General features: G+C 43.0%; 1 protein-coding gene across 2 annotated transcripts in view; it reads right to left on the bottom strand.

Annotated features, from left to right (window-relative positions):
- The window catches only part of FOXJ2 (forkhead box J2), a 27,110-nt gene extending 16,773 nt beyond the window's left edge, over positions 1-10,337 (bottom strand). Inside the window, exon 1 of one of the 2 annotated variants that reach the window (XM_033051834.2) lies at positions 9,039-10,337. The gene's annotated coding sequence lies outside the window, so the exon portion shown is untranslated. The remainder of the gene's footprint in view (positions 1-9,038) is intronic. The other variant, XM_033051833.2, reaches the window with a different exon arrangement.
- Between the last annotated feature and the right edge of the window lie 1,405 nt (positions 10,338-11,742).

Here is an 11,742-nt window from a genome sequence, read left to right on the forward strand (position 1 = left end):
CCACACATCAGGTTCTGGCTCTGCAGCCCTGCTCCAATGTACTGCATGGACAAGACAGCACGGCTCTGAATGCTCAGTGCTGTTTCATGGAACACAGGTAGCACTGTCATTACGGTATCCTGAATGGAAATTTTGTTCCAAGTTACACAAAACACTGAGATGGTACTGAAAATTACCAGTTAGAGGAAGATTAAAACTTTTAGGCCATGTATAGCTTAATTTAAATCATTGGACTAATTGTTTTGTTATAATTGAACTGTTATACAGATATGACTTTCCTTTAATAAACAGAAATCTCAATAAAATAAGTTTCATATTAATTTTCAAAGAAAAATAAAACAAATTTGTTTTCACTGTCATTACAGATTAGATAAATATCATGATAGCACATTTATCATAGGACCTTTTGATTCCCTCCATTTTGTGAAAGGTGCACAAGCAGGCCATAAATTTGTATTTTGAATTTAGTAAATGAACAACACTGACTGTGCAAGCATTTTGGTACTAATGAAGCATGAAGTCTTTTGAGAACTATAAAGTCACCCAAACCCTCATGCTGGAAGTGCATCAGGATTCAATTCCAAAGGCAATTATGTCGTAGCTTTGTTTGAAACTGACAAATGGTATAGTTTACAAAACCTGACCTGCTTATTTAAACTTATCAACAGATGGCATTATAGCCAAAGTCTGAAATATGCTCATGTCAAGGGAGGTAGTATCTTTATGGGCATAACAGGTTAGGATTGAGCATAGCTAGGGTCTTACCAGATTTTAATAAGACCAACTAATCAAATGTTTTTGTTGTCTGCTCTATAAACATAGAGGGAAAAAAAGCATTGAGAAATACTACACAAACATTGCAGACACTCCTTAGATAGTCTGAAAATATGTGTTCAAAGTTAAGACCAGTTTGTTTATTTATGATGCTGTGTAAGGTAAAGTGAGGAATATGTAACACCTGTCAAAAGAAAAAGTAAATTATACTGAGAATACTGGTATACATAAAACACTTTTGAGCTGGAAATTATTTCCTTTGTAATAAGACTACTAGAAAAGATTTATTCTAATAATAAGCCAAATGTCCCATGACAACCCTCCCAATAAGAGATTTGAAGCAAAAAGTAAACCAAGCACTTTGAAGAAGTGCAATGAAAATACATTACCACAGCAGAAATGTCTCTGCAGCATCCCTCCACCCTCAGTACCACTACGCAATATTTCACCATTGGAACTAGGAGCTGTAATTCCAGGCATATGCCAAGGCAGGAGAGAAATCTTTGACATTTGCTTAAAGAATATTAACAGAACAATTACTCTTACACTGAGAAAGGTACAGGGAACTGGTTTCGGAGTAAGTCAAATTTATGAGCACATATCTGAAATGAAATTTTCCCTTGGAAACTGGGAAGTCTGTGGTAGAGAAACAGTATGTAAGAGCAGGTATTTCCCCCAGCCCTACGAGAGCCCCCAAGCAGAAGGATTTCAGTTTTACCTGCCTATGAGAATCACATTCAGTAATAAACCTGCAGCACGAGATATGCAAACACTGATTTAATACACAGATTGTCTCTGAAATTAGAGACAACATCAGAAGTAGATCAGCATGCAGACTATCTTGCCCAGATCTGCACAGCATTGCAAAGACATATATAGAATTAATCCAGGTTAAAAGAATGTAACATGTTTATAAACAAAAACTGTATTGTTATTCACATTAAAAAATTAAGTCTCTGGGTGAAAAATTACTGTTAGCCTTGCATTTAATGACAGCTTCTATGGTAGAGAAAGGAATGTCAGCCACGAACAGGGAAAATGAAAATCTGACTGCAAGTGGTCAGAACTTGCTCACCAAAGGCTGAACCACTGAAAACAGATTAGTCAATATGAACTCTGCAATACTTTCTGAAACAACCACAACCCACTTGTAGAAATAGGTATCAAGCAGTAGTAAGAACTCTGTACTAAATTCATAGGAAAAAAGGAAATCGGTATCAAGTGCAGATTAGTTGTATACCACATGACCAAAATGTACATAGAGCACAACCTCCCAGGGTTGAGATTACCAAAGCACTGCAGAGAAGCATGTTAAAGAGGAGTCTGAGAGCAAAGCACAGCTGAAATTGAAGCTGGAGAATGATCAGAATAATCAAATAATACAGCATGTGACTTATAAATTAAGTCTCAACCACTGTTTTAACATAATTCCTTTTTACTATTCTGTTAGCTGTTATTCTCAAACTGACAGAACTCTCTTCCAGTAGACAAAACACCTGACATCCCTGGCCTGGCTCGCAACTCAAAAAGATTTGTACCACGCTTGAAGGTCAAGAGGATTCAGAACCACACTGCTACAGAACACACATCCATTAATGGTTCCTCCCTGCTTAAAACACTAGAACTGCTGCTTGGCTTTCTGCATCCTACTCACAAAATGCTCCATTTTGTGTATCATCCTGAAACTAAATCTTCTGTTCATCTCCTTACAGACACTGAAAAGAGTCCTTTTCTTCCACACACAAGCTTGCCACAGTTGTCACCTTGCAGCTGCAAGTAAATATTATTCTGCTCTAACCTTGAACATTCCAGTCTTCAAGATGTTGTGTCTTTGCTTACGACAATCTGTATTTCTTTTGCAATCAACCTTCTTCATAAGAGGAGTCAGGGAGAGTGCAGTACATACAGTAAGATGACTACATTTGAGTATTAGACCTTTGAATAATTTTTAAAAATGCAAATAATGGCTATTTGCATATTTGAAAACAGCTAATTGCAAATATGCAATTAACAGTGGGAACCAATGATCTTAGAGGCCTTTTCCAATCTTAATGATTCTAGGGTTCTATAAAATAAGCACTTTCCAATATGTCTGGCCTCTATTGGCTGGCAGTATTCCTGTGTGTATCAAGGTATGAGTCAGCTGAGGAAGAATGCAAAGAGATGTTCATGCAAAAAATGGAAAAGCAGAATGTCATGCTTGTATTGCTGACAGAGCAAAGGACAATGCAGTAAGGGGCAGCAACAGATAGGGAAGAAACAAATATGAAGGTCCCTTAGAGTGAGCACAACAAGCTGGAACCTTACGGGGTGGATGATAGCCAAAGCACAGGTTTGTCAAAGAGGAGATGGTTACGTGTTGAGAAAACATGCCAGGAGGACAGCTTCAGCAATCGTATTGCTAAGAAGATGAGAAAGTAACAGAGTTGTCAGAGGCCAGCAAGAACAGCTCACACTAACAGCGATGGTAAGTGAAGGAAGAAGCATAAAGGTTACTCAAAGAAACTCAGAAAGAAGCAGCAAAATTCAGGCTATGAACAGGAAGATAAGTCCTACACTGTATATTCAGAGCAAGAACATGTTATATGCCCAACCATGGAAGCTTGCAGCAAAGAAAACCAGGAAACGAAGGCAAATCTCAAAGGAGCTTTCTCAAGTTCCATATTGGGCCTCAGGGGTCTTAAATTTGCAGCAATTAATTTAAAAAAAAAAAAGTTAAGGTAGTATGCAAAGTTGCATAATTTAATATCCCTGGCATGAAGGAGGTAAAGAAAAGCAAAGAGAGGATACTAGAAGTGGGTCATTGTGTCTAACTTATGGGAAAAAAAATGGAGGGAGGTAAACAGCTTAACGCAGAGGCTACTGAATGAATGACTAGAATAGTTAGGAGGGAAACCAGGAAAATACTGTCACAAAAGTCAAGGGAGGACAAGATTTCAAGACTGGGCATGATCAAGTGTCAAAAACAGCAGGGAAGCCAAGAAGGATGAAGATGGAATAGAGATCCTGAGACTTGGCCAAGAAAAGGTCATTAGAGATCTCAGGAGAAGTTTCAAGGGAGTGAGAATATCTGTACTGAAGTCACCTTACAAAACCATTCTATACTGCACATAATCACACAGAATCTTTCAACTGCGGAGTGACTGGTCCTTCAATGAAACAAAAATGCACTGGGGCTTTCACTGTTACCTAATGCCACAAAAAACAGCATATAGAGATTTTAAGTTCAGTATCACATTGTAATTAAGCCAACTGGCAGCTAGAGCAAGCAGCCATTATAGAGTGGTTTTCATCCTTATACTTTGGAACCCTTATAAAGGATCAATAACCTATTCCAGGATAAATGGGAAGCCATGCATGGAGAAGCATGCAGCCCAAGGTCACCCAGCAAAGGAATAGCAGAACCATGCAGAGAACACTGCTCTCCCAAAACCCAGACCAGTTCTCTACATTCAAACCTTGTCTGCTTTGTTCAGGTAGAGATAAAAACAATTTTAGATGTAACTGTTTTAGCAGCTTGTTTATTTTTCTCTCCAAGTTCCTGATGGGGAGGAAGAAATTGTCTTGGTTTTACTTAACAATAGTTTTTTTAGGGGAAACTGAGAATTCAGGAACTTTGCTCCTTTAATTTGTGACCACAAAGTGTTCAGATTCTTTCCCAATTATTCAGATTTGAACTTTTAACAGTAATTACATATTTCTGCTATAATCAGCCACAGTCTTTATAGAGCAGAGAGCATAAACAAAATTTGAATTGCTAATGGTAAAAAACAAAAAAAGTAAATATTTTTTTCCTCGAGGTATAACAGTTCTCACTCATCATCTCACCCTGTCCCTCATTACTCAGTCTCTCTTATACTTAAAAGAGCCAAAAAAAAGAACACACATTCCCTTGGTTCTTGGTTTCACATCAAATAAACTGACCAGCTCAGAAAGATGAAGAATGAGGTATTAGGCCTTGCACAAAATACACAGCCCAGTTCTGACAACCAAGATCCTCAAGTGCTAGATGGAACCTGAGAATGTAATGGAAGGGGTTTTTTTTTAATTCTAACTGACTAAAATAGAGCTATTCCTGAAGAAAAGAAGGGAGGATGGGAGAATGAATTGAGTTGGACTATGGAGACCAAGTGCCATTCCCCAGCCAAGCAAAACTGGATATTTTCAGTGATTCAAAACAAAGAAATTTCTAGAAACAACCTCAGACAAAAAATCCTATGTGTCCGCAGGCACATAATCTAACAAAAGGCAACCAGCAACAAGTCAAAATGCAGGTGTGGAAGTAAGACCAGAGCCTGTGAGATGCAGTAAAAGACTCCCGCCAGTGAAGAATCCTAGTGAGAAGGTGAGGGATGCTTGCTTGATGAAGAGAAAAGCAGCATTTTAGACTTCTAGGACCACAGGAAAGAATGCCAAAGGGACCACAAGAGAAAAGAGATGCAAAGAGGGGGATCAACTGAGAGGAGGAGTGGGTGTGGGAGGAAATGCGAATTAAGAAGTAGGCAGGCTGGAAACATGCTGGGCCTTAAAGGTACAGGAGAGGAACATGAGTGCCACATGATGCTATGGAGTTCAGGGATTCAGGAAAAGTCAGGCAGTACCGAAATGTCTGCTATCTACTTTAAATCTGTGCTGCCTACCTAAGGAAGTATCAGGTTGGTAATCGGAAGACTGGGCAGGTCAAAGATAAAGATCAAAGGTCAAAGATGGATAAAACAACAATCTAGTCCAAATATTGGCAAAGGACCACAGGATATAGCATTAGATTGGTCTTAAAGTTGGCTGTGAGATCTCCAAATTTTGAAACAGTCACAGTATTTTGCATTTGGCCTTCAAACTTAAGATGAAAATTTGCAGTTAATTAATTGTGAAAACATACTGCAGCATGCTTGCTCTCTCTCAGTAATACACATACACAGATAGCCTTTAAAAGCGAAGAAACGTGAGTTCAGGGCAGAAATATGTTATACATTTTTATGTTCATCATATATCCCTCAGAAGGAAGAAGGAAACAAAACCAGCAAAACATAGCAAGCAGCAATACTGCCTCCTACAAAGACAATAAGCATTTGGAGGCTGAACACATCAACTTGATATTCTTACTAAACTAACATATGCAACTGCCAACAATACAGCAAATTAAGGGCTTTTCTTTAGGCTTCAGAGTTAACACAACTGGAGAGTTCAAACATGTCAGCTATCACATTAGGCTGCCCATCAACCTAGGGTCTACTCATCTTAGAGAAGATGCCTCCCAAACCAAAAACAGTATCCTTCAAAGTTTCAGTTCTGAAGCACCACTCAGAAAGATTCTGCAAATTGAGTATTACAAAATACATAAGGTTCTGTGTGAAAATCCCTGGTTACTATTCTAGCCAAGGTTGGGAGAAGCAAATGGAAAAATGAGCCCAGAACCATTTTTCATCTTTTGGTTGCTAATGACCAAGATCCAGTTCTTGTCTGACAGCTATGTAAAATGAGATAATCAGCTCAGTCCTGCTCTTGAGGGACAGCTGTCCATATCACAGTTCCCTTTAACCACACCTCCTTTCTGACATTTGAAGTAAAGGGCCAAAGATCCAAACTGGGATGCAGACTGAATCTCCCAGCATATGAAAGTCAGCTGAAGTTTAGAGAAAGAGGTAGTAATCTGTAATCCGTACCTCTGTAGCAAGAATAAACTTCTTCAGAGACACCAACATCCAGCTGTATTTTTAGAGGGGGGAAAAAAAAAAACAACAGCAAAAAACCCAAACCAGGAGGACTACAACTCTCTCGGACTGAAAAATTAAATGCAAACTCCTCAAACTGTTTCATTCTTACATTGCAACTTTTTGGACTCCTTATTCTATCCTAGAAACTTGCCTACAAAACCACGTTTCAAGATAAAACCCAAGAAGTTATAGAACACATACTTAAACAGTATTATAACCTCATGACTTTCAGTAACATAATCCTTTTCCCATAACTCTTTAGACAGTCTCATTTCATTTTGCTTAAGGGCCTGACCTGAGAAATGCCAAACTGTCAGTTCTCAGATGGGAACTGAGTCCCCATAGGATAGGATCAGACTGCTTCAACTTAAAAAGTCAACCTTTGGAAGCATGAATGTCCAAAGTTAAACTTACAAACCCATATACGCACAATTAAGCGTCTTTTTCCTCAAATGTAGAAGACTTCATTGCTTCTGTTGAAGCCAACTCTACGTTCCTGGGCATTTACAAGAATTAGGCTATTTACTTTGGTACATTAATGTGGTTTTTAAAGTCTAATTTTAGGTGGTCAGGTTTAACATTCTTAATGCAAATTCTTGTAACACTTGCATTTAAATGTGTCTATAAAGTATCCTACACCTTCATGAAGATAAATAATACTCTCAGTTTTTCTTGTATAGATACTTTTGTAAAAAATAAATGGTGCAGAGCAGCTGCAGTATTCCACCTCAGAGGAAGCTGCATTTTCACCTGTGATAAAGATTTGATGTGAATACCATGATCACTCTGAAGAGCTGTGCTCTCAAAAAATTATTCCCTAAAATTTATGAGTATGTCCCAGCTTTTGTATAGCTGTGTTTTAGATCATGAGATCTTTAGAGCAGAGACTGTTTTAATTTGGTGTCCAAGTCAGTACTGAATGCCTTGTCAGCAACTAACAAATAAATAACAATAGCACACCACTTCCAACCTTTTATGTCTGTAATGAACGTTTAAAGCTCAGGCAGCAAATATAAAATCTTTATCATTAATGGAAGAAATAAAAATGTTTCATATGCAGAAAGGTAATTGTTGTGGAAGAACAGAATTTTGTTAAGGCTGGCAAATATATTCTATAAAGTGCCCTGGCATCCATCAGAGGCAAAAGCACTTGAAAAATGTCAAGTCATTACTGTGAGGAAGGGGGCAGCGTGAGGTAAATTAACCTCAAGAGCATGAAAAGTCAGTTTATCCCCTTGAATGTACAAAGGCCAAAATGCCTCAGTTATCTCTTCCCCTGTGCTAGATAACACAGCTCTACTCAAAACAGGCTGATTGCATAACTATAGGGCAACAGGTAGGAGGGCATCTAACAGTACCCCCAGAACATATGTATACTTAAGGGAAGGTGGTTCAGCCTTCCCTTAGGAAGAGCCACCTTCTGAAGCTATGGATAACTGACAACATTCTCTGCCAAAATGGGGAATCACTTTGGCATCTTTTGTCTGATCTTGCAAGCACATTACATACACCACAGAGTTCCTTCTTCAGGGACTCCCTGTTTAACCATTTGATTCTTGGATTTCCTCACTGCTATCTCACTAAAACCAGTAATACCTCAAGTGAGATATCCAAGATTCTTCTGCTGCTGGAATCTGCTTCGGCTTTATTTGAGATGAAGTCTCCCTCAGATTTGATTTCTCAGGAAATCACTACATTGGTGTCAGAACACTCGTTTGTGGCTGGGAATTAACTGCCTCATTTACAAAAAGCAGCAGCTTGGCTCACGCAGCACCAGCACTAGGATTCACATTCCTAGCCCCTGAACGCAGCATAAAACACAGACGAAGACTGGTGGCAACCGAACGGCTTCTTTTGGCTTTCAGAGCAGGTTCCACCAGCACTGTCACAGCTTCTCATTCCCAGTCCCCTGAGCACCACAGGACCCACTCTCAAGGGCACTCTTTCCAGAATTCATCCCACAGTCCCTTAGGTACACAGGACACACATCTCAGAGTATTTGCATGGGGATCTGTAGGTTTAGACCCCAAGCACAGCAAGGTCTGCACTACACAATGATTTTATTCCCACGGTTGAAGCATAGTAGGACCCACATGGAGAAGTGACACTCTACCCCATGGGTGTATCCTTGGACACTGGCACTACAAATCACTGCTCCAGTCTCCTCAAAGCTTTTTTGGCCACTATTACTGTTCTCAATGACCCCTAAATGACAGAAATTAATTCACACTAGTAATGATTAAGGCTGAGTCTAGGATGAATAAATCAGGAAAGAAAGTAGAAGGGAGAGAGGCTTCTTACAATTAAATAGGGCTAAGGTCTCCCATAAGCTAAATAGTGAGGGAAAGAATCAGGTCAATTCCATATAGCATATAAGAGAGCTAAATGACTGAGAAAGACATAGAAAAATAGAAGGTAGGGAGAGGTTCAGAAACAGAAAGAGCTAAAAGACTAAAAGCAAGCAGATACAGTGAGAGTAGAAGAGACACAGAAAACAAGGACAGAAGGTGAGACAGCTAGGAATAGAGGTGATATAATGTGGTCACTCACTCTGTCTGGAAGATTTTCTGGAGGGAGGTGGATTATCTTCAGTGCTGGTTGCTGGGGTGCTGCCCTTCACACTCCTTCTCTGAGACCCATACTCAGACCGTTGTCAGCTATTCCAAGGGCTTCTTCAAAAAATATTTCGAGGGCGAAAGGATTGTGGATGAAATCAGGATCTTGACTATTAAAACAATCTACTTGGGATTGTCAGTTCCCTAAAACTGATGGTTTTATACCAGGATGGAGATTCTCTCTCCCTTTTGGCAGCTAACAACTAAAGAGGTGTTCCCCTGGGAAACAGCCTTTTCACTGATGGTCAGATTATTTGAGAAATCAATTTCCCCAATCTGCCTACCTAGAAATATCTTTTCTCTAGGTACACCCTGCCTGTAAGCAGGGGGGAAAATTCTCCCTCTAAACCAATTCTTGCTATCGCTGTGGATATTATCAGTGAAATCTGCCTTTTCCTCTCCCTGTAACTAGGAGGTGTGTCTTCTCTCCTTGGACGGGGTATTTGAAGAAAACCCTCTTGGGATTAGGAGATGAGGGATCTTCCTTGGGATGAAGGAGGATGAGATCAGTATTGGAAATTACCTTTATCTCCAGTTAACAACAACAGGAAAAAGAAAGAATAGCTAAATCTCTCTCTGCTTTCACTCCCTTGCTTTGCTCTATCACCTGCTAAGCAGATGTAAATAATTACAATTACTAGGTAAGTATCTGGAGGTCCTGCTTATTTCTGTCTTGGGAACTGCCTCTCCTGAGCATACAGGATTTCTTCTGCAGACTCCCGCTACTACCTGGTCTGGGGAAGGGCTGTCTGTTCTGTCTGGCAGAAGACTTTCCTCAGCAGCAAGAGGGAGCAGGCAGTAAAGGTTATTCTCACAATCCTCAGGAACTGGGCTCTGAGGACACCTCTTCCCTTAACAAGTATCGAGAGAGCTCCAGAAGGCTCTGTTCCACGCGAGGAAGAGCAGAGCTGTTTCTAGTTACTAGGGCTGGGTGCCGGAGGCCTCCACACACCCTTGGCTTGTTAGTGGGGAAGGGGGCAAGTGTTAAGCTCCCTCACCAGCTGCAGGGAAGGGGCCAGGCGGGGGGGCCGCCGGGGTATCCCCACACCGGGCGCGGGGCTGCCTAACGGGGCTGCGGACGGGGCGGGGGGCGGATGGCAGAGTCTCTCCCCGACCCTGGCAGGCTACGGGGGTGTCCCCCCACCCCGGCCGCTGTCCCTGGCTTCCCCCCAGGCCCCAGCTCCTCCTGCCCGGGCTCGGCTACCACGGGAGGCCGCGGCGGCTCACGGGCCTGCGCGGGGCTGCGCCGCGCCTCCGCCGCCTTCCGCCGGGCCGCGGCTTCGTCCCCCGGGGGCTCCCCGGGCTCCGGTGCGGGGGGCCCGGCCCGGGCGGCGCTGACTCTCTCCAGGCCCCGCCGCTCCCGCGGCTGCTGCTCCGGGCTGCGGCTCCACTGCAGGCCCCGGCTCCTCCCCGGCCGCCGCTCCGCCTCCCCCGGCTCCCCCCGGCCGCGGCCGCCCCCGCCTCCCCGGGTTAAGGAGGCGCCGGGCCGGGGGAGCCGCAGCCAGCTCTGCCAGGCGGAGGAGAGGAGCTGCCCACCCGCCGGGACCGGCCGAGGCCATCCCCGGCACCGGGGCTTGATTCTCGCAGAGGTGGCCGTGGGGCCCTTGCCCCCAGGCCGCTGCCAGCAGCCGCCTTTCGCCGCTCTAAGTGGGGGGCAGCGGCTGCGGGGTCACCCCTGAGACAGCCGGTCATAGCCCCGGCACGGGGCTCACAAATGGCCACCCTGGGTCGGGGTCTGCGCCCTGGGTGTCCGGCGCTGCTCACACCGGCCATGCAGTGGTGGTGCCCTGCTTCAGCCCTGTGAATGCTCCGAGTCAAATCCCACCCCAAAACAATGCAGCTCTCCGTTCCTAGTAACCTTCCCTCCAGCCTTGTGTGTCCACAACCTATTGTAGAGACATCACCAGATTTTAAAAGGTATTTCTACCACAACCCTATTAAAAGTCTCATTGCCATTTCTTCTGTGTGTTACAGCCAGCTAGAACCATACAGGAAACCCCATTAATTCACCTCATTAATGTGTGTAAATATCTAAAATGGCGGTCCCAAGGCTTTTCCTCAGTGATGCCAACCACTAGGACGAAAAGGCAGAAGCTGATGTAGTGGGAGTTCCACCTGAACATGGGGAAAAACTTCTTTACTGTGTAGGTAAGCTGCACAGGACAGACTGTCAACTGGAACAGGCTGCCCAGAGAGCTTGTGTATCTCCCTCACTGGAAATACTCAAGAACCATTTGGACGCAATCCTGCATAATGTGCTCTGGGATGACCCTGCTAAAACAAGGAGGCTGGACCAGATGATCCACTGTGGTCCCTTCCAACCTAACTGATTTTGTGACTCTGTGAATTATGCTCAGTGCTGTTCTGCTCTCACCCAGCTGGCCAAAAACTAGGAAGCTCCTGTTGATGTGTCTCAGGGATGCAGACCTAGGCAGCAGTCCATTATAACATTAAAGGGGACTGTGCAGTAAAGCATACTAAGTAAGAGCTAATACTCTAAAATGCGTGTGAGGAGGAGCAGGTGCTGCCTGGCATCCCATACACCTGCAGCCAACGTCATAGGCAGATCATTTTGATGTGTCAATCTGAAAAGCACGACCGAAACAGCCCCCCCTGGGGCCCCCATCCCAGTTATCTGA

This window comes from Catharus ustulatus, chromosome 2 (genome assembly GCF_009819885.2).
Source record: "Catharus ustulatus isolate bCatUst1 chromosome 2, bCatUst1.pri.v2, whole genome shotgun sequence".
Taxonomy (NCBI): Eukaryota; Metazoa; Chordata; class Aves; order Passeriformes; family Turdidae; genus Catharus; species Catharus ustulatus.